Consider the following 24,297-nt stretch of genomic DNA (forward strand, 5'->3'; position numbering starts at 1 on the left):
GTCTAGTGAAGAGGACATCTGTTTTTCGTATTTTCGTAGTTGGGTGCCAGGGACCTAGCTTTGGCTTAATTAGGTGAAGCTTATTGTTTCTGTCTCCTACAAGCGTTGCCAGTGGCTTCGGAGTTTGTGTCGTAGAAAAGGCTTCATGTCTGTGGCAGGGACAGCAGCAGAACGAATACCTTGCGATGCTATTGATTTGGCGATCTCGTCGGCAAGCACGTTTCCCTCGATTCCTCTATGGCCAGGAACCCAGCATATTACTACATGCCTATGTGATAAGTAGATGTTACGTAAGAGTGAGTAGAGTTCATTAAAGACAGGATTCGTATGCTTTTGAGGAGAAATGAGTGCTTTTACAAGACTTAAGGAGTCTGTGAATATGATGGCTTTGTCCAGTTTCAGTTTCTTTATATGTTTTACTGCACACAGTACTGCGTAGACTTCTGCAGTGAAGATACTTGTTATGGGGTTCAACACGTCCGATTCAGTAAAAGAGGGACCAACAGCAGCGTAGGATACGCCAGCATGTGATTTTGATGCGTCTGTGTAAAACTCGGAGCAGGAGTACTTCAATTGAAGCTCCCGGAAATGCATAATAATTTCAAGCTCAGGAGCGTGCTTTGTGACCTTTACAAATGATACATCACATTCTATCACCTGCCAGTGCCAGGGCGGTAATAGCTTAACAGCAGGCATTAGGCGATGTTCGAGAAATGGGACGTCCATTTCTTCTCCAAGTTCTCTTACATGCAGTGAGAAAGGTAATCTCATAGAGGGTCTATTACGAAAAAGTGTTTCACACGTCAAGTCGCTCACGGTTGTGAAACACGGATGTTCTTTATTAGAGCGCACTTTAAGAAAGTAGTTAAAGCTGATGTATGTTCTCCGAAAATGGAGTGACCACTCATCGGACTCGACATACAGACTTTCAACAGGGCTTGTTCTAAATGCGCCAGTGGCCAGGCAGATTCCCAAATGATGAACGGGTCTAACATCTTTAGTGCGCTCGGGGCGGCAGAGTGATATATTACGGCACTATAGTCTATTCGTGATCGGACTAGGCTCCTATAAAGATTCAACAGGCACTTCCTGTCGCTACCCCATGTGTGGGATAGGATTTTAAGAAGGTTCATTGCTTTTAGACATTTTGTTTTTAGACATTTTAGGTGTGGAATGAAAGTAAGCTTGGAGTCAAGTATAACACCTAGAAATTTGTGCGCTTTGTTAAAAGGAATTTGCTGCCCGCCCAGTTCTAGAAAAGGATCTGGGATCAGGCGTCTCTTTCTTGTGAAGAGAACGCAGGAACTTTTGTGGGGGTTGATTTTAAATCCATTTTGGTCTGCGCACATGGACACCTGGTTTAAGGCCTGCTGTACCTGTCTCTCGCAGACTGTGAGGTTGCAGGATTTGAAGCCTATTTGTATAACGTCTACATAGACAGAATAATAAATAGCTGGTGGTAATGATGCACGAAGCGTGTTCATCTTTCCGACAAAGAGCGTGCTGCTGAGTGCGCCACCCTGGGGTACCCCAGTTTTCTGTACGAATGTACGCGACAGTGCAGGACCTATTTTCACCCGAAATGTACGGTTCTCAAGGTAGCTCTCTATTATAGTTAACATATTGCCGCGGATGCCCAGCGCCGAAAGGTCGCGCAGGATTCCGTACCGCCAGGTTGTGTCGTATGCTTTTTCCATATCTAGAAATACAGATAAGAAGAATTGTTTGTGTACGAAGGCATCGTGAATGCTCGCTTCGATGCGCACGAGATGGTCGGTTGTAGATCGCCCTTCCCTAAAACCGCATTGAAATGGGTCAATCATGTTACTAGACTCTAGGAGATGTATCAGACGGCGATTGATCATTTTTTCGAAAAGCTTACACAGGCAGCTTGTAAGCGCTATGGGGCGGTAGCTAGTGAGCAATGAAGTGTCTTTACCATGCTTTAAAATAGGGATCACAATAGCCTCCTTCCACTTCGATAACCAGCAGCCCAGATAGCATTGAGAAGTGTAAGTAGTGTGATTTGTGTGTCGGAGTGGAGGTGTTTAAGCATATCATACATGATTTTATCGGGGCCCGGTGCAGAGCTCCGACATACTGACAAGGAGGCTTTAAGTTCAGCAATGGTAAAAGGGCGATTATAAGGATCGTTTGGCGTGCATTTCCGATTCAGAGGCTTGAGTTCTTCTATTTCTTTATATTTAAGGAAGTTTTCTGAAAAGTGAGTGGAGCTAGACACTCGCTCGAAGTGTTCACCCATAGCATCAGCCTGGTCTTGCAGGGTATCGCCTTGTGTGTTTACCAAAGGGAGGGAGTATGTTTGTCGCCCTCTTATGCTATTTACCTTATTCCAGACTTTGGCCTCACCTGTATACGTGTTGATACCCGATAAAAACTTCTGCCAACTGTCTCTTCTGGCCTGTCGGCGGGTTCGCCTGCCTTGTGATTTTACTTTTTTAAAGTTGATACGATTCTCCGCAGTGGGGGAGGCGCGTAGCAACCCCCACGCTTTGTTTTGTTTCTTTCGAGCGATCCTACAATCGTCGTTCCACCACGGGACACGCCGTTTACATGCCAAGCCATTTACTTGTGATATACATTTATATGCGGCATGTATTATGAAGGCTGTGAAAAACTCCACTGCAGCATCACTTCCTAACGAAGACATGTCAGCCCATGAGATACTAGTAAGAGATTGAAATTTCTCCCAATCAGCTGTCTCAATCTTCCACGTAGGAGCGTGTGGTGGATATTGGTTTTCTTTAGGTGATCTTAGCAGTATAGGGAAGTGGTCGCTGCCATAAGGGTTGTTGCCAACTTCCCATTCAAGTTCAAGCACTACAGACGGGGAGACTATGCTAAGATCTATTGAAGAATAGGTCCTGTTTGCAAGAGAGTAATATGTGTGTTCCTTCTTATTCAACAGGCACGCACCAGAAGAGAGAAGGAACTGTTCAACAAGTCGTCCTCGCGCATCTATACGAGGGTCGCCCCAGAGGTAGTTGTGTGCATTGAAATCGCCAAGAACAATATAAGGTTCTGGCAATTCATCTATGAAGGACTGAAATTCATATTTAGTTAATTTAAAATGTGGGGGTATGTAGAGCGAGCACACAGTGATAAGTTTGTTTAGGAGAACAGCACGAACTGCCGCTGCTTCAAATGGCGTTTGTTGCTGCAAACGTTGACACGCTATGCCTTTCTGAATAACAATGGCAACACCGCCCGATGATGCGAGAGCATCATCGCGATCTCAGCGAAACGTAACATACTGTAGGAGGAAATTTCTGTGTTTCGATTTTAAGTGTGTTTCCTGTAGACACAGCACTTTTGGATTGTGTTTGTGGATGAGTTCCTGCATATCATCAAGGTTTCTAAGAAGACCTCTGACGTTCCATTGAATTATCTGTGTAGCCATATTGGAAGCAAATAAGTGCTGTGTGTATGGAAAAGGAGGTGATGCCTTAGGTTACAGAGCTCTTTCGAGGCCCTGTAACGGGGGTTCTGCCCTTTCTGGAGCGTTCGAGGGAGCCTCGCCGCTCCTTAGGCGCTTTGTGCGCCTTGAGAATAGGTGCAATGTCCATTGCTGTTGTGAGGCGTCGGACACGTGCTCCTGCGAGTGAGACGTTTCCCGAGAGAGTCCCGCCTTGGAGGGCAAGACGCCTGCGCCCACCAGCCCGGAGGTCGATGGGGCTCCCTGAGGGATTTGGTTGCGCCGGCTGTTGCCAGCACTGGAAGGGGCCGGGGAGGTTGGGGCACTCTCGGTTGCGCCCACCTTCGGGGTTGGTAGTCCCTTCTGCTCGGTTGGTGGAGCAGCGCTAGCTGCGACCACCGTGGGGGCAGATGGCGTGACTGCCGACTCACTATTTGTGGGTCGGACAGTCGCCGGAGGCCGTTGTGACGCTGCCCCCTGACGCGCCACTTCGGCAAAGCTTTTCTTTGGCAGGTATGCTACCCGCCTTTGTGCCTCTTTGAACGATATATTCTCTTTTACTTTTATATTTACAATTTGTTTTTCCTTCTTCCATGAGGGGCATGACCGCGAGTACGCGGCGTGATCCCCGTCACAGTTTACACAGTGGAGAGAGTTCTTACAAGCTTCAGTGGCGTGTTCAAGGGCACTATATTTCGCACATGTTTGGCGGCCCCAGCAGCTCTGCGAACTGTGGCCGAAACTGTGGCATTTGAAACATCTTAGGGGATTCTTGCACATATGGTCTGACACGGAGCTTGATGCGCCCGGCCTCTACAGACTCGGGCAGAATACTTGAAGCAAATGTGAGGATTAGGTGCTTCGTTTGAATTTCTTTTCCATCCCTTGTCATCTTAATTCTTCTCATCTTGACAACATTCTGCTCACTGAAGCCCTCCAGGAGCTCAGCCTCTGTCAGCTGGAGCAAATCGTCATCCGAGACAACGCCGCGGGTGGTGTTGAGAGTGCGATGTGGAGTTACTGTCAATGGAACATCCCAAAATGATACTAGACTGAGCAACTTTTCGTATTGTTTCTGATAATGCAGCTCTAATAGGAGATCACCACTTGCCAGCCTTGATACCTTGTAGCCTGGACCAAGGACATCAGTTAAGGACTTGGAAACTAGGAAAGGGGAAATGTTTCGTACTTGTTTATCGAGTTTTTCTGAGTGGACCACATGGTAACGTGGAAAGTTCGGTCTTTGACGTCCAAGGAACTGGGAAACTTCCTCGGTGCGCCCTCTTTTCTGAGGGCGATCAGGAAGCGGAGGGAAGGAGCTAGCCATAAAGGAATTGAATTTTCGGCAATAACGCCAGCCACCCACCATGGAGCCCTACAAGGGTACGCTACAGGGACTGTATGTACAGGTCCTGTAAGCGCCAGCTGTACGTCATCACTATAACCAAATATGAAATAACCTAAGTAGGCTATTCACACAAGGTTAACCCTTGCTGCCTGGAAAATTGGAAGTAAAAAGAAGCCAGGAGAAGACAGGAAAGATGGACAGTGAGAGAAAGACGAAGGCTGGAGGGAGAGAGAGACAGGAAAAGGCAATTACCGATTTCCCCCGGGTGGGTCAGTCCGGGGGTACCGTCTATGTGAAGGAGAGGCCAAAGGGGTGTGTTGCCTCCGCCGGGGGGCCTTAAAGGTCCAAACACCCAGCATCAGCTCAACCGCCTGGATCCCCCTTTCCCAAGACACGGCTATGCCGCGCACGGCAACACGCGGGAGGGTCCAACTCTCATGTGCTCGGGTACGTGGTGTCGCAACACACCAAACGCCTGCTGACGCAGACACCCCTGCGGGGCGGGGTTTCTTTTCAATACGTGACCTTAGTTTGCGTTTTGCTCCTATCTATCGTTGTGGTCCTTTCTTTTTCTCGTATTTGTGGACCTCGTATCGTTGTATCTGCACCTTTTGTCTCGTTGATCGCAGGCTCAAGTGTAGATCTACGGGGCTATACTGTGTAATAGGCTTGTCAATATATATATATATATATATATATATATATATATATATATATATATATTATATTATAATACCAAGACCGATCAAGTTGTCAAGAGCTGCTTATTCAAAGAAGGCAACGCTCCCAACTCACGCGCGAAGATGTAGAAGAGCAGGGAAGGTGATGATGGGCTATGTACAAATGAAAACGACGAAGTACGTTAATAGTGCTTACACTAACTTCCCCCCGTCACGGAAGCGGCCAGCCTGGCCGCAGATTAGAGATTATCTAAACGGGGAGTGAAGGGCTTCATCCGTGAGACGTGAACAGTTTCTGCATTCCGGCGGCGCCGGTGGGTGACGGAGTGTACTGGGCGGACGACATAGTTCACTGCAGATGTTTGCTGCACATCGGTGTATGGGACAATGTAGCGTGGAAGGAACTTCTCACAGAGGCCTGGGGTGCGGAGGGGAATCCAAAGCAGGACTTGGTCTCCAGGGTGAAAACGTAGGCCACGGCGTTTGTTGTCGCAGTAACGCTTACGCTCAGCTTGGGTAGCTTCTGTGCTTTGCCGGGCGATTTGACGGCAATGTGCAACTCGGGCAGCAAAATCTTCTGGAAGCTACGCGTTAGGCGGAGAAAGTGCGAAAAAGAGTTCTCTGTCGAATATGGTGGAAGGAGATCGTTCATACACAAGGAAGAAAGGGCTGTAGCCGGTAGTCCACTGAATAGCAGTATTATATGCGAATGTCACAAAAGGAAGAATTTTATCCCAGTCAGTGTGGCCAGGACGGATGTACATGGAAATCATGTCAGACAGCGTACGGTGGAAGCGCTCAGTAAGGCCATTGGTTTGCGGATGATAAGTAGAAGTAGATTTGTGGACGGTATTAGTGGCCTGAAGAACTTCCTCAAGAACTTGTGAAATTAACGCCTTGCCACGGTCACTCAGAAGAACGCGAGGAGCTCCGTGGCGCAAGACGATGGCGCGCAAGAAAAAGTCGGCGACCTCAGAAGCGGCGCCGGATCGCAGAGGGGCAGTCTCGGCATACCTTGTTAAATGGTCGACCGAAGTCACAATCCAACGGTGACCGGAGGGTGTCAACGGCAAGGGACCATATAAATCAATGCCAACAAATTCAAAAGGTGCGTTCGGGCAAGGGAGCGGTTGTAATAAACCGGCAGGAGGGGATGTCGAGCGTTTGCGGTGCTGACATGACGCACAAGAGGCAAAAGTATTTGGCCACCGTTGCGGATAGACTAGGCCAGAAGCAGCGGGTCTTTATGCGGTCGTAAGTCTAGTGGAAGCCTAAGTGGCCAGCCGACACGTCGTCGTGAAGTGCCTCTAACACCCGCAAACGAAGGCAGCGAGGTAGAACTGGGACCCACCGGTGACCTGTTGGGTGGTAAACGTAGCGGTGTAGCACGCCAGCTCGAAGGCGGAATTGTCGAAGTTGGCGTCGCAAGTGGCTGTTCGGTGGTTCGGCGAACCCACTAAGGCGATCCATGAGAGCTCGACAGTAGGAGTCGGCCCGCTGAAGCGAGACGAAATCAGAGCGTGATGAAAGCGTAACTTGGTCTACGGGCGTTATCGAGAGTTTGTGTGAGGCAGGCGTAGCATCGGAACGACGTGGTGGGGAAGACGACGGTGCGTTACCGGGAGAGAGTGAGAGTGGGCAGCGAGACAATGCGTCTGCATCATGATGGCGTTTTCCAGACTTGTAAGTTATAGTGCAGTCATATTCCTGCAAGCGGAGCATCCAGCGTGCTAAGCGTCCTGACATGTTTTTCATTGATGACAGCCAACACAGAGCATGATGGTCGGTGACGATGGTGAAGTGGCGGCCGTAAAGGTATGGGCGAAATTTCTCAATCGACCAAACTATAGCCAGGCACTCTTGCTCTGTAATGGTGTAGTTCCGCTGTAGTTCCGCTGTAGTTCAGTATGAAGTATGGTGGGGGCTCGATTATCGAAGTGGAGAAGCACTGGTCCGGAAGTAAGATGCCACTTAAGAGCTTGAAAAGCCGACTGGCAGTCGCTAGTCCACGTGAAAAAGGCACCGGTAACCAGTAGCTTGTGTAGAGGAGCTGCTATTTCTGCGAAGTTGCGCATAAATCTACGAAAATATGACGCCAAGCCGAGGAAACTACGTAGATCTTTCTGTTGCTGGGGCTGAGGAAACTGGAGAACGGCACTAATCTTTTCGGGGTCAGGCTAGATGCGATCTTTTGAGACGACGTGACCCAATACTTTGATCGTCTTGCTTGCAAATTTGCATTTTTTTGTATTGATCTGGACCCCAGCATTCGCAAGGCACTTGAGAACTTTGTCTAATAGATGAAGATGTTGGCTGAAGTCAGACGAAAAGATGACAATATCGTCCAGATAACAGAGGCATGTCTTCCATTTTAGACCACGAACTACGTTGTCTATCATGCGCTCAAATGTGGCAGGAGCATTACAGAGGCCCCAAAAGGCATCACGTTAAATTCATAAAGGCCATCCGGTGTAGCGAATGCGGTCTTTTGTTTATCAGTCTCGTTCATCGGAATTTGAGAATATCCTGATCGAAGATCAAGGCTGGATAAATACTCCGCCTCTTGTAGTGTGTCCAAAGCGTCGTCAATTCGAGGTATTGGATATACGTCCTTGCGTGTGATCTTATTGAGCGCTCGATAATCCACGCAAAAGCGAACGGAGCCATCTTTTTTCTTTACCAGGACCACGGGTGAAGCCCACGGGCTAGATGAAGGTCGTATTATCTTCCGCGCAAGCATGTCAGCAACCTGTTGTTCAATGACCTTTCGTTCAGACGGCGATACATGATAGGGGAGTCGTCGTATTATAGCGGAACCATCGGTTTCGATGCGGTGTGTAGCCGCAGGAGTTTGGCTCAACACAGGGGAACAGTTATCGAAACATGCTTTGTGTTTTGCCAAAACCACCATTAGGCCTTCGGACTGCGCGGCTGTTAGGTCAGAACCAAGAACGGCTGGAGGAGGGAAAGAATCGTCCAAACCTGAGGTTGGTGCTGGCGATGAAGAAGGGCAAAGCGTGACTATAGAGATAGGTTGAGTGTCGGCGAGGGTTGCCACAGTCATCCCTTTAGGCAGCATCACAGGATTTGGGGTCGTGTTGCAAGCAGACAGAAGGGTGCGGCCGCGTGAAAACCGGACGAGACAGGTGGCAATGAGAATTCCGCGATAAGTGCAGCGGGAAGAAGGGGCGACTAGGGCGTCTCCGTCGGCGATCTGACTGGATGTTACTGCTACAACGTCTTCGTGACCAGGACGCAGGACGTAGTCTGCAGCGATGGCCAAGTTCACGCATGAAACTGAAAAGTCCGCAACCGGTTCAAGCTCTGTATCCGTGATGTGGACAACTTCCTGTCTACATGAAATGACGGCTGAAGCAGAATGTAGGAAGTCCCAACCCAGTATAAGTTCATGGATACACGTTGGAAGGATGATAAACTCAATGTGGTGGCGTATGCCGTCGATGAGAACACGAGCAGTACACTGTCCGTCGGGGTGAATGAATGCATTATTAGCACCGCGCAAAATAGGTCCAAGATAAGGCGTTCTTACTTTACGGAGCCGGAAACACAGATCACTCCGAAGAACAGAAACGGCGGCACCGGTATCGATGAGAGCTGACGCGGGAACACCTTCGACAGTCACAGAAAGCATGTTGGCCGGGCGAACAGGAGGAATTTTTGAAGACCGATAAGAAGCTGTTTCCCCTCCAAAAACTGCAACAGTTAGTTTTCCGAGTGCTGGTCGACAAAATGGGAAGTGGGGCGAAGCGGTGATGTAGAGCGCCCGTAAGGTGATGGAGAACGACGTCTGGCCGAACGGGAACTATGAGGCAGATTGGGAGCAGCTGGAGGAGACGGAGAACGCTGTTGAGGGAACGAGTACGATCCGGGATAGTAGTCGTCTGATCGGCGAGCGCGGTCTCTTTCGTGCTCAGCATAGCCTCGTCTTTCATCCTGCTGGCTAAGGCGGCAGAAGCGAGATATATGGCCGCGTATACCACAGTAAAAACAAACCGGACGAGGTGGACGCCACTGAGGGTACGATGGCGCAGCAAGTGCTCGGGTTCCCATCGAGGCCACATGGTCATAGGAAACGCCAGTAGGCACGGAAGTCACGGTTAGGGTGGGTAGCGAAACAACATCCGCGTAGGTTGGTGTGGAGCGCGCTACCGGAGCAAGATGCGTCGTGGGTGTAGTCATCGCTGTCAACTCCTGCTTTACGACCTCGCGCAAGTCGAAGGTGGGGGTTGGGGCGCAGGCAGCAGGTGGACGCTTTAGGTCATGTAGTTGAAGCTCTTCGCGGATGATGGTGAGGATAAGAGCACGTAGATCTGGAGAATGGGGATCCTGAGGATCGCTGCTGTCATGTGGAAGACGAATAGACTGCAGCTCGTCGAGGCGTTGACACATTGAAGTGATGTCTTGGACAGAAGCCGGATTTTGCACGATTAAGGCGTTAAACGCAACAGGCCCAATGCCTTTTAAGATGTGGTGAACGCTTTCGGCTTCCGTCATGCTAGGATTCGCACGGCGGCACAGAGCCAAGACATCCTCTATGTATGAGGTGTAAGACTCTTGGGGAAGTTGGCGGCGCGTTTCCCAGCTTCTGTTTGGCGACTTCTGCACGGCCAGACGAGGAAGCGAAGATTTGTCGCAGCTTGGAGGTAAACTTGGACCAATCCGCGATGTCGGAGTCTTAGTTGAAATACCACGTCTTTGCAACACCGGTCAAGTAGAAGGCGACGTGCCTCAATTTCTGGGTATCGTTCCACTTGTTGCAAGAACTCACGCGGTCGTAGTGGTCGATCCAATCGTCGACGTCATCACCGCGGAGTCCCGCAAAGAGAGGGGGATCACGCTGAGGGCTCGTCACAGTCGAAGAGGGCGCCGCAGGCGGGGTCATCTGTGTGGTAGGGTTAGAGCCGCCAGAAGGGCCAGGGCTGGAAGTGTCCATTGTTGTAGGGGTAGCTGGGTGCAGGCGGCGACCGGAACGGAGCTCCAGGGAGGACGGGAATGCGAGAGGACGTCGGGGTCTTTACGTACCTCCACCACTTTATAATACCGAGACCGATCAAGTTGTCAAGCGCTGTTTATTCCAAAGAACGCAACGCTCCCAACTCAAGCGCGAAGTAGTAGAACAGCAGGGAAGGTGATGATGGCTATGTACAAATGAAAACGACGAAGTACGCTAATAGTGCTTACAATATATATATATATATATATATATATATATATATATATATATATATATATGTAATGTGAGGCAGCAGTTATCACGACGTTTATTACGCGTCGGAGATGCGGCGAACCGACAACGCCCACAGCACGGATCACACACAAGAGCAAGCCCCACAAGCGATGATGAAGAAGAACCCCATGTGAACTCCACATGATAATGATCGTGTACAGATGAGAAAGAATAGCTTATAAATACCCACACATATCTCCCCTCGCGCGAGAGCGGCCATCCTTGCCGCAATTCAAAGGGGTGGCGAACGCCTCCTTAATGGCTTCATACGGGAAACGTGGGCAACCTCAGCAGCGAGGCAGCGGCGGTCATCTGGAACAATAACTGGTGCCACGCGATAGTTAACCGAAGACGTCTGCTCCAAGGCTTTGTAGGGGCCGATGAACCAAAGCTGAAACTTGTAACACAAGCCAGGAGTGCTAACTATTGTCCAGAGTAGCACTTCCTCGCCAGAGCGGAAGCACACGACGCGATGAGAGGCGTCGTAATGCTGCTTGCGGTCCTGTTGCCGTGCTTCGGTTTTGATGCGGGCGAGCTGGCGACAACGCAGAATGCGGGACACATATTCTTCACAGGAGGATGGACATACATTGACAGTTGGCGCGAAAGGAGACGTCAAGTCAGGAAGGGGGCGAACGACCATAGATAGGGTAGAAGGGCGAGTAACAGGTCGTGCGTTGAACGGCGGTATTATAGGCAAAAGTCGCGAATGGCAAAACTGCGTCCCAGTTTCTGTGATCTGGTTCAATGTACATGGCTAGCATATCTGACAGCGTGCGGTGAAATCGCTCTGTAAGGCCGTTGCATTGCAGATGGTAACTGTAGGTAGTCTTGTGGGTGGTTCTGCAGGCTCTGAGTACCTCGTCTAGTAGTTACGAGAGGAATGCTTTTCCCCAGTCGCTCAGGAGGACAAGACGAATACCGTGACGCAGTATTAAGGCTTGAAGTATGAATGCAGCAACTTCAGAGGCTGAGGCAGAACTCACACAAGCTGTTTCAGCGTAGCGTTTGAAGTGGTCAGCGGCTGACACAATCCACCGTTTACCGGTGAGAGTCACAGGAAGAGGAACATACAGGTCAATGCCAATGACTTCAAATGGTTGCAACGGACACGGAACCGGTTGCAATTATCTGCTTGGAGCTGATTTACGGAGCTTTTGACGCTTGCATAGAGCGCAGAACGCGACATACCTCGCTACACTGGTGGACAAGCCAGGCCAGTAGAAGCGACCTTTCATGCGGTCATAGGTTTTCTGCAAATCAAGGTGACCAGCAGTCATTTCGTCGTGAGAAGCCTGCAGGACATGAGCACGTAGAGAGCGCGGTAGAACAGCAACCCAGCGTTGACCGTCAGTGTGATAGACATGACGGTACAGGACACGTTTGTCAATCTTTAATTGCGTCACCTGTCGACGAAGGCGGGCATTAGGCGGGCGTTAGGCGGGCGTAAGGCGGGCGCGTAGCTCCTTGAAGGTGGTCGATGATGCGCCGACAGCAAGAGTCGGCAAGTTGAGGAGATTCGAAGAATTTGTTGTGGTGTGGAGGCATCTCGTCTACAGTGGCAAACGAGAAATCATATGAAGATGATGATGATGATGTTTGATGTTTAATGGCGCAAGGGCCAGGTGTGGCCAAAGAGCGCCATGCTAATGTTAATGAGTTCGTAGTGGAGAGATGGGTTCTGTGATCTTAATGTGCCGTGGCTGTAAAGGGGCCTAAAAGAGATGATCCAAATTCCATAAAATGTACGAGTAATAAAATTATGGGAGTGACTATTGAAGTGTACTATGAACATTGGAAGGTACTGAGGAAAATGACGCAATATATAAAATATGTGAGGTGCTAAAATGTCTGGAGCACATCTGCCTCACCAGAGCCCTTGAAAGCCAAGGACCTAGAGGCATGCGCTATGCAAAGAACACTATCGTAGATGTATCCTCTGGAAAGAGGATGCACTACGGAATAATGGGGCTTGTCACGTGTAGCACAACATCTTTCAAGTAAGCGAGGACTGCTTTGGTCTTGAAAAGCGGTTCTACACCAAGAAACATGGCCGGATGCAGGTGGACATGATGGCTGTATGCAAAAGGAAAATGTTTCTTCCTGTCTCTTTCGGCTTCCCGGCACTCCAGGAAGACGTGGAGTACCGAAAGCTTGTCGCCGCATCTACCACAGGTTGGAGGCTCGTTACCGGTGAGGAGAAAGTTATGAGTGCCGAACGTGTGTCCTATTCTTAGTCTAGTGAACAGGACGTCTGTTCTTCGTGTTTTCGTTGTTGGGTGCCAGAAACCTAACTTAGGCTTAATTACGTGAAGCTTATTACTCGTTTCTGCGTCCCACAAGCGTTGCCAGTGGCTTCGTAGTTTGTTTCTGAGGAAAGGCTTCATGTCTGTGGCAGGGACTGCAGCAGAACGAGTACCCTGCGATGCCATTGATTTGACCATCTCATCAGCAAGAACATTTCCCTCGAATCCTCTATGGCCTGGAACCCAGCATATTACTACATGCCTGTGTGATGAGTAGATGTTACATAAGTGTGTAGAGTTCATTAAAGACAGGATTTGTATGCTTTTGTAACGAAATGAGTGCTTTTACAAGACTTAACGAGTCTGTGAATATGATGGATTTGTCAAGTTTCAGTGTCTTTATATGTTTTACTGCAGACAACACTGCGTAGGCTTCTGCAGTGAAGATACTTGTTAGGGGATTCAACACGTCAGATTCAGATAGAGAGTGACCAACAGTAGCGTAGGATACGCCAGCATGGGATTTGGACGCATCTGTGTAAAATTCGTAGCAGGAGTACTTCGATTGAAGCTCTCGGAAATGCATGGCAATTTCAAGCTCAGGAGCGTGCTTCGAGACTTCTACAAAGGATGTGTCACATTCTATCACCTCCCACTCCCAGGGCGGTAATAGATTAGCAGGAGCCATTAGGCGATGTTCGAGTATTGGGACATCCATTTCTTCACTAAGTTCTCTTACACGTAGCGATAAAGGAAGTCTCATGGAGGGTCTGTTACGGAAAAGTGTTTCGCATGTTAAGTCGTTTACTGTCGTGAAACACGGATGTTCCTTGTTAGAGAGCACTTTAAGAAGGTAGGTGAAGCTGATGTATGTTCTCTGAAAATGTAGTGACCACTCGTCTGACTCTGCATATAGACTTTGGACGGGGCTTGTTCTAAATGCGCCAGTGGCGAGGCGGATACCCAGATGATGAACAGGGTCTAACATCTTTAGCGCGCTTGGTGCGGCGGAGTGATAAACCACGGCACCATAGTCCAGTCGTGATCGAACTAGGCTCCTATAAAGATTCAATAAACACTTTCTGTCGCTACCCCATGTTGTATGGGATAGGATTTTAAGTAAGTTCATTGTTTTAAGACATTTTGCTTTAATATATTTTATGTGTGGGATGAATGTAAGCCTGGAGTCAAGTATAACGCCTAGGAATTTGTATTCCTTGTTTACGGGTATACGTTGCCCATACATTTCAACAGTGGGATCTGCAGCAAGCCCTTTTTTCCTGGTGAAAAGAATGCAAGAACTTTTGTTGGGGTTCACTTTGAACCCGTTTTCGTCTGCCCACTTGGAGACTTTGTTTAAGCACTGTTGTACCTGCCTCTCACAGACTGTTAGGTTGCAAGATTTGAAACCTACTTGTATGTCGTCTACGTAGACGGAATAAGAAATAGATGGGGGTAATGTTTTACGAAGCGTGTTCATTTTAACTACAAAGAGCGTGCAGCTCAGTACGCCTCCCTGCGGTACCCCAGTTTCCTGTATGAATACACGCGACAGCGCATTACCTATTTTCACTCGGAATGTACGGTTTTGCAGGTAGCTTTCTATAATGTTTAACATATTGCCGCGGATCCCCAGCATCGATAGGTCACGAAGGATGCCATAGCGCCAAGTTGTATCGTACGCCTTTTCCATATCGAGAAACACGGATAAGAAGGACTGTTTATGCACGAAGGCGTCGCGAATGTTTGCTTCCATGCGCACTAGATGGTCGGTTGTAGATCGTCCTTCTCTATAACCACACTGATACGGATCAAGAAATTTATTTAATTCAAGGAAGTGTAAAAGTCGACGGTTTATCATTTTTTCAAAAAGTTTGCATATACAACTTGTGAGGGCAATCGGGCGATAACTTGTTACTAATGTGGGGTCTTTGCCCTGTTTAAGAATCGGAACGACCAACGCTTCTTTCCATGCGGTAGGGAGGTATCCTGCAGCCCATATTGCGTTAAAAAGTGCTAGCAGAGTAATTTGAGTACCACTGGGAAGGTGTTTAATCATGTCGTACATGATCCTGTCCGGTCCAGGTACGGAGCTCTGACATGCAGTCAGGGAGGCTCTTAACTCGGCGATGTTAAAAGGCGCGTTGAAGGGTTCGTTATGTCTGCATTTGCGGTCGATAGCCTTGTGTTCTGCTACTTGTTTGTGTTTTAGGAACGCCTTGGAGTAATGTTTAGAAATGGAAACATATTGGAAGTGTTCGCCAAGGGCGTCAGCTTGGTCTTCCAAGCGGTTTGCTTCGCCGTTTACTAGGGGCGACGGATGAATTTCTTGCCCCTTAAGCCTTTTCAGCGCATCCCATACTTTGGATTCTTGAGTATATGAATTTATACCCGATAGAAACCTCTGCCAGCTTGCCCTCTTTGCCAGTCGTCGCGTCCTTCTTCCCTGCGATTTAACCTGTTTAAATTCTATTAGATTTTCTGCTGCAGGACTTTCGCGTAGTTTGCTCCAAGCTTTATTTTGTCGCTTCCTCACCTCTCTACAATCGTCATTCCACCAAGGGACCCGTCTTTTGGATGAAGTGCCTCTTGTTTGAGGAATGAACTTTTCAGCGGCGTCAATGATAAAAGCGGTGAAGTATGAAACAGCATGATCTATAGTAAAATTATCTATAAAATCCCGTGATATGTGGGTGGATTCTCTAAAACGTTCCCAGTCAGCAGAGGCCAGTTTCCATCGAAGAAAGTGTGGATGCAAGTCATGTTTGTTTACGAAGTTAAGCGTTACTTGGAAGTGATCACTTCCCAATGGGTTTTTAATTACATGCCATTCTAAATGAGGAAAGATGGAAGCGGATCCGATCGCCAGGTCTATTGATGAGTACGAGTTATGATGAATATTATAATACATTGCTTCTTTCTTATTAAAGAGACACGCACTGGTGGTTAAAAGGAAATTTTCAATGAGTCGACCTCTCGCGTCGAATCGCGAGTCTCCCCACATTGTGTTATGAGCGTTAAAACCTAACACGAGTATATAGGGCTCGGGGAGCTGGTCAATGAGCTTATAAAAGTCTGTTTTTTCGAGACGCTGGTTCGGAGGTATATAAATGGAACACACTGTTACTATTTTATTAAAAAGAATGGCCTGAACAGACACTGCCTCAAGGGACGTGTTAAGGGCGACGGGTCGGTAAGCTACCGCCCTGTCGGCTATTATTGCTACACCGCCGGAGGCATTAGCCTCCTCACGGTCTTTGCGGAAGATGGTGTAGTTTCGAAGAAAATTTCTATTGGTAGATTTGAGGTGTGTCTCTTGAACACACAGCAGCTTCGGATTATGTTTGTGTATTATTTCTCTAATGTCGTCGAGGTTATGTAGAAGTCCTCGTACATTCCACTGTAGTATTTGTGTTTCCATTTTGATAAATAAGTTTGGTGCTGTGTGTTTAAGAAACGGATTAGTTCACAGGCGCTTTGAAGGCGCCGTGACGGGAGTTTTATCTCTTTTGGAGCGATCGAGAGGGCCTCGCCGCTCCTTAGGCGCTGGTGGCGCCGTGTGGCTGGTGGTTGTGTCCATCGCCTCTTGCGAGGCGGTGGACGGGCGCTCTTCCGAGCGCTTTGTTTGGCGTGAAGGCCTCGGCACGTTGGACGAGGCCTTCGGGGTCACCTGCACAGAGGTACACGGCCCCGTCTGCTGGGTTGGCGTAGCAGCACTAGCTGCATCCGCCGGGGGGGCGGATGGCGTCGCTGCCGCCTCACTGGGTGTGGGTCGGACAGCCGCCGGAGACCGTTGTGGCGCTGCCCCCTGACGCGCCACATCGGCAAATGTGTTTTTGGGCAGATAAGATACCCGCCTGCGTGCCTCCTTGAAAGATATGTTTTCTTTGACTTTGATTGTCACAATTTCTTTCTCTTTTTTCCAAGACGGGCACGACCGCGAGTATGCGGCGTGCTCCCCTTCACAGTTTGCACAATGGAGAGTGTTCTCACAAGCTTCAGAAGTATGTTCGTGGGCACTGCACTTCGCACAGGTTTGACGGCCTCGGCAGCTTTGCGAACTGTGGCCGAACCTTTGGCACTCAAAGCATCTAAGAGGATTTGGCACATATGGCCTAACACGGAGCTTGATGTACCCGGCCTCTACAGACTCGGGCAGAATACTTGAGCCGAATGTGAGTATAAGGTGTTTGGTCTTGATTTCTTTGCTGTCACGCCTGATCTTAATTCTTTTAACATTGATAACATTCTGGTCACTGAAGCCCTCCAAGAGTTCATCCTCAGTGAGCTCCAGCAAGTCGTCGTCCGAGACAACACCGCGGCTGGTGTTCATCGTACGGTGCGGGGTTGCAATTACTTGGGTTTCCCCAAACGCCACTAGTTTTGTCAATTTCTCATATTGTTTCTGATCGCGGAGCTCCAAGAGGAGATCACCGCTTGCCATCCTCGACGCCTTATAACCTGGACCAAAGACTTCAGTCAATGTCTTAGAAACAAGGAATGGTGAGATAGTTCGCACTGGTTTAGCTGGTTTTTCAGAGTGGATCACGTGAAAATGAGGGAAGGATTCTTTTTGCCGACCAAAAAACTGGAATACATCATCGGTGCGCCCTCTTTTCTGAGGGCGATCAGGTAGTGGAGGGAAGGAAGTAGCCATGTGTGGACGTGTAGTTTTCGGCAGCAACGCCAGCCACCAACCATGGAGTCCAACAAGGGGACGCTGCAGGGCCTGAAAAACAGGGCCTGCAAACGCCAGCTGTACGTTGCCGCTATAACCCAATATGATATAACCAAGGTTGGCTACACACACAAGGTTAACCCTTGCTGCCAGGAAGGTCGGAAGTAATAAAGAAATGAGAAGGAGACAGGAAAGGTGGAAAGTAAGAAAAAGACGAAGGTTGTAGGGAGAGAGAGACAGGAAAAGGCAACTACCGATTTCCCCCGGGTGGGTCAGTCCGGGGGTGCCGTCTTTGTGAAGCAGAGGCCAAAGGGGTGTGTTGCCTCCGTCGGGGGGCCTTAAAGGTCCAAGCACCCGGCATCGGCTCAACCCCCAGGATCCACCTTTCCCCAGACACGGCTAAGCCGCGCACGGCTACACGCGGGAGGGTCCAACCCTCGTGTGCTCGGGTCCGTGGTGTCGCAACACATCAAACGCCTGCTTGCGCAGACGCCCCTGCAGGGATCATATGAAGAGGGATCATATGAAGAGGGATCGTGCTAAACCTTGTCGCGGAAGGTAGTTGGAGGTCCATTGCATGGTGTTGTAGGAAGCGGACAGCGAGAAAGCACGTCTGCATCCTGGTGTTTTTTAACGAACTTGTAGGTAATAGTAAAGGCGTATTCTTGCAAACGAAGAATCCACCGACCAAGTCGTCCAGACGAGTTGTTCAGTGTTGAAAGCCAGCATATTTCATGATGGTCTGTAACGATGGTAAAATGGCTCCCGTAAAGATAAGATCGAAACTTCTGCACACACCAAACGATAGCTAGGCATTCCTGCTCCGTGATGGTGTAATTCTTTTCGGTGTTTGTCAGAACGCGACTTGCGTACGCGACGACCCTCTCACCTAAACTGTCGTCTCACTGTAGGAGAATGCCACCAACGCCGTGACCACTAGCATCAGTATGCAGGAGGGCAGGAGCACCTTCATCAAAATGGCGAAGTACTGGTTCAAATGTGACAGCGCGCTTTAGATGGGCGAAGGCTCATTCACATTTGGGAGACCACACAAAGGGAACATGACGAATGAATGAATGTTTGATGTTTTATGGCGCAAGGGCCAAGTATGGCGAAAGAGCGCCATGTCCGTGTTAATGAGTTTGCAGTGAAATCATGAGTTCTATGAAGTTGGCGTGACGTGGCTGTAGAGGAGCCTTAAAAATAGTCGCGCTAAAGTGCGTAAAATCTGTATAATAAGATTATGGCGATGACTTTTGAGGTGTACTATGAACAGTAAGACGCATTTAAAAAGAATGATATGATGCGTAAAAATATATCAGGTTATATAAGATATGCTAGAGCCCTACTGCCTCCTTAGAGCCCTTGAAACAAGGGCCTGGAGGCATGTGCTATTCAAAACAATTATCGCAGTAGCATCCTCTGGATCGAGGATGCTCTACGAATTTAATGGGTTTATAACGTGCAGAACGACATCATTTAAGAAGTTGAGGACTGCCTTGGTGTTAAAAAGCGGTTCCTTGCGGAGAAACATAGCTAGGTGTAGAGGGATGTAGTAATGGCATGCAAGTGAAAAATGTTTCTTTCTTTCAGATTCGGCTTTCCGACACTCCAAGAGGACGTGGAGGACGGTCAGCCTCTCACCACATCGACCACAGGTTCGCGGTTCATTTCCAGTAAGCAGAAAATTGTGGGCACCAAATGTGTGCCCTATTCTGAGGCGACAGAATAAGACATCTGTTCGCCGAGATTTTATTGAAGAGGGCCAAAAACCTAGCTGTGGCTTTATAACGTGCAGTTTATTATTTGTTTCTGCGTTCCACATGTGCTGCCAGTGTTGTCGCAGTTTCCTTCTTAACAAAGGCCTCAGATCTGTGAAAGGGACAGCAGCCGTAGGAAAAGTAGTTAGCGATGTGGATGATGTGGCCATTTTGCCAGCTAACACATTACCCTCGATGCCCCTATGTCCAGGTACCCAGCATATTACTACGTGTCTATGTGACAGATAAATATTGCATAATAGCGAGTAGAGTTCAATGAAAACAGAATTTGTATGCTTTTGTAAAGAGTTCAGCGCTTTTACAAGGCTTAACGAGTCTGTAAATACTATTGCTCTGTCGAGTTTAAATTTATTTATATGTTTTACTTCAGACAGTACGGCATAGGTTTCTGCAGAGAAGATACTCGTTAAGGGGTTCAATACATCAAATTTAGAAAATAGAGGGACCAACAGCAGCATAGGATACACCAGAAAGTGATTTTGATGCGTCTGTGTAGAATTTGGAACAGCAGTATTTCGATTGAAGTTCACGGAAATGCATAGCTATGTCGAGGTCAGGAGCATGCTTTGTGACCTCCACAAAAGATACATGACAGTCTATCACCTGCCACTCCCAGGGCGGTACTAGCTTAGCTGCAGGCGTTAAGTGATGTTCGAGAACTGGAACATCCATTTCCATGCTAGTTCTCTTGCACGCAGTGAAAAAGGCAGTCTCATAGAGGGTCTCTTATGCAAAAGTGTTTCACAGGTCAAGTCGTGAACGGTTGTAAAACACGGATGTTCCTTATTAGAGCGAACCTTGAGAAAATACGTTAAGCTGATGTATGTTCTCTGAAGATGGAGGGGCCACTCATCCGACTCTACATATAGACTTTCAACAGAGCTTGTCCTAAATTCGCCAGTGCCCAGACGGATACCCAGATGGTGAACGGGGTCTAACAACTTAAGCGCACTCGGTGCGGCAGAGAGGTATACTACGCCACCATAATCTAACCGTGATCGAACTAGGCTCCTGTAAATATTCAATAAACACTGTCTGTCGCTACCCCACGTTGTGTGGGATAGGATTTCAAGTAAGTTCATTGTTCTAAGACATTTTTCTTTAAGATGTTTTATGTGAGGTATGAAAGTGAGCCTGGAGTCAAGAATAACACCAAGGAATTTGTGTTCTTTGTTGACAGGGATTTGTTGTCCGCCCAGTTCTACACAAGGATCTGGGACCAGGCCTCTCTTCCTTGTGAAGAGAACACATGAACTTTTGTGGGGGTTGATTTTAATTCCATTTTGGTTTGCCCATTTGGACACCTTGTTTAAGCACTGCTGAACCTGTCTTTCGCATACTGTAAGGTTGCAGGATTTTAAGCCTATTTGTATATCGTCTACATATACGGAATAAAAAATGGCTGGTGGTAGTGAAGCACGTAGTGTGTTCATCCTAACGATAAAGAGAGTGCAGCTGAGCACGCCTCCTTGGGGTACACCAGTTTCCTGCGTGAAAGGACGTGATAGTGCATTGCCGACTTTTACAAGGAAGGTACGATTGGACAAGTGGCTTTGAATTATTTTTAACATATTTCCACAGATGCCCATTCCCGACAAGTCTCGCAAGATCACGTAACGACATGTTGTATGACATGCCTTTTCCATATCGAGGAATATCGAGAGGAAATACTGTTTGTGTATAAAGGCATCGCGAATATATCCTTCAATGCGCACAAGATGATCGGTTATTGACCGCCCTTGTCTGAAGCCACACTGATAGGGATCGAGTATATTGTCGAGTTCAAGGAAATGTACGAGTCTGCGATTAATCATTTTTTCAAAGAGCTTACACAGACAATTTGTAAGAGCTATCGGACGATAACTTGCTGCCAAGGAGGGGTCTTTTCCCTGCTTCAGGACAGGAACTACAATCGCTTCTTTCCATGTAGATGGGAGGTATCCCGCAGCCCACAGAGCGTTGAAAAGTGTGTAGTGTAACTTGTGTGTCAGTATGTACGTTTCTGATCATGTCATACATGACTCTGTCAGGTCTCGGTGCAGTGCTTTTGCATGTGTTCAAGGCAGCTCTCAACTCGGCAATACTGAAAGGCCGGTTATAGGGTTCATTCTGGGTGGATTTTCTAATTATTGGCTTACATTCTTCTGTCTGTTTATATTTCAGAAAGGACTGAGAATCATGGGTTGAGCCCGAGACGCTCTCAAAGTGCTCCCCAAGTGAGTCTGCCTGATCTTGCAGGGTATCGCTTTGTGTGTTTACCAAAGGGAGTGCATGTGCTTGCCGCCCTGTTATCCTAATAACCCTGTTCCAGACTTTGGCCTCATCTGTGTACGAGTTGATGCCCGATAAAAACACCTGCCAGCTTTCTCTTCTGGCCTGTCGGCGGGTTCGTCTGCCTTCGGACTTTACTTCTTTAAGGTTGATAAGATTCTCTGCAGTGGGAGATGCGCGTAGCAACCCCCACGCTTTGTTCTGATTCCTACGTGCGATTCTACATTCATCGTTCCACCACGGGACACGCCGTTTGCATGCCGAGCCACTTACTTCACGTATGCATCTAGATGCGGCATCTATTATTAAGGCTGTAAAATACTCCACAGCCGCATCAATACCTAGCGAGGACATGTCATCCCATGATATATTATTTATGGTTCGGAATTTCTCCCAGTCGGCTGTGTCAATCTGCCACCTAGGAGCCTGTGGTAGACATTCGTTTTCTTTAAGTGTTAATAGTATGGGGAAATGGTCGCTTCCGTAAGGATTGTTCGCAACTTCCCACTCGAGTTCAGGCAGTATAGACGGGGAAACAATGCTGAAATTAATTGAAGAAAAGGCATTTTTTGCAAGATAGAATTAAGTGGGTTTCTTCTTATTCAGAAGGCACGCAACAGAAGAAAAAAGGAACTGTTCGACAAGACGATCTCCCGCATCTGTAAGAGAGTCGCCCCACAGGGAGCTGTGCGCATTGAAATCGCCAAGAACAACATAAGGTTCTGGCAATTCGTCTATAAATGACTAAATTCATGTTTGTTTAATTTGTAGTGTGGGGGTACGTAAAGCAAGCTAATGGTGAAGAGTTTGTTTAGGAGAACAGCTCGAACCGCCACTGCTTCAAGAGGCGTTTGGAGCTGTAAATGTTGACACGCAATGCTTTTGCGGATAACAATAGCTACACCTTCCGATGATGCGATAGCATCATCGCGATCTTTGCGGAAAGTTATATACTGCCGGGGAAAGTTTGTGTCTTTTGATTTTAGATGTGTTTCCTGTAAACACAGCACTTTTGGATTGTGTTTGTGGATAAGCTCTTGCACGTCATCAAAGTTCCTAAGAAGACCTCTAACGTTCCATTGAATAATTTGTGTATCCATATTGAAAGTAAATAAGTGCTGTGTGTATGAAAGCGGAGCTGATGCCTTAGGTTACAGTGCTCTTTCGAGGACCTGTAACGGGGGTTCTGCCCTTCCTGGAGCGTTTGAGGGGGCCTCGCCGCTCCTTAGGCGTTTGGTGCGCCTTGAGGGCAGGAGTAGTGTCCATTGCCTCTTGTGAGGCGCCGGACACGTGCTCTTGAGAGCGAGAAGTTACAAGAGAGAGTCCCGCCTTGGAGGGCAAGACCCCTGCGCCCATCAGCGCGGAGCTCGATGGGGCACCCTGCGAAATTTGGCTGCGCCGGCTGTTGCCAGCGCTGGAAGGTGCCGGGGAGGAATGAAGCAGCCTCGGCTGCGCCCACCTTTGGGGTCGATGGCCCCGTCTGCTGTGTTGGCGTAGCAGCGTTAGCTGCAGCCGCCGAGGGGGCGGATGGCGTCACTGCCGCCTCACTGGGTGTGGGTCGGACAGCCGCCGGAGACCGTTGTGGCGCTGCCCCCTGACGCGCCACATCGGCAAAGGTGTGCTTTGGCAGGAAAGATACCCGCCTGCGTGCCTCTTTGAAACTTATGTTTTCTTTTACTTTAATTGTGACTATATCCTTTTTTTTCTTCCAAGATGGGCACGACCGCGAGTATGCAGCGTGCTCGCCTTCACAGTTTACGCAGTGGGGAGAATTTTCCCAAGATTCAGAAGTGTGCTCATGAGCACTGCATTTCGAGCAGGTTTGGCGGCCTCGGCAGCTCTGTGAACTGTGACCGAAACGCTGGTATTTGAAGCAACGCAGGGGATTAGGGATGTATGGCCGAACACGGAGCTTGATATACCCGGCCTCGATGGATTCGGCCAGAACACTTGTTCCAAGAGTAAGTATCAGGTGTTTCGTCTGTATTTCTTTGTTGTCACGCCTCATCTTAATTCGTTTAACGTGGATGACCTTCTGCTCACTGAAGCCCTCCAAGAGCTCAGCCTTAGTCAGCTCCAAGAGATCATCATCAGAGACTACGCCACGGGTGGTATTCATAGTACGATGCGGTGTTACTGTCACTTTGGTGTCGCCAAATGATACTAGATTGGGTAGGTTTTCATATTGCTTCAGGTTGCGGAGCTCCAAGAGGAGATCACCGCTTGTCATTCTGGATGCTTTGTAACCTGTAACAAGAACTTGGGTCAGAGACTTGGAAACGAGGAATGGTGAGATTGTTCGTACGGGTTTGTTTGGTGTTTCGGAGTGGACTACGTGGAAGCAAGGAAAAGTTTCTTTTTGACGGGCGAAAAATTCTAAAACATCATCGGCACGCCCCCTCTGCAGGGAGCGATCAGGTAGTGGGGGAAAGGAGGTAGCCATAGGAGATAGTAATTTCCGCATTAACGCCACCCACCCACCGTGGAGTCCTTCAAGGGGACGCTGCAGGACCCGTGAAACACGGCCTGCAAACGCCAGCTGTACGTTACCACTATAACCCAATATGACATAAGCAAGGTTGGTTACTCACACAAGGTTAACCCTTCCT

The sequence above is a fragment of the Dermacentor variabilis genome, chromosome 4, assembly GCF_050947875.1.
Source record: "Dermacentor variabilis isolate Ectoservices chromosome 4, ASM5094787v1, whole genome shotgun sequence".
NCBI classification, from domain to species: domain Eukaryota; kingdom Metazoa; phylum Arthropoda; class Arachnida; order Ixodida; family Ixodidae; genus Dermacentor; species Dermacentor variabilis.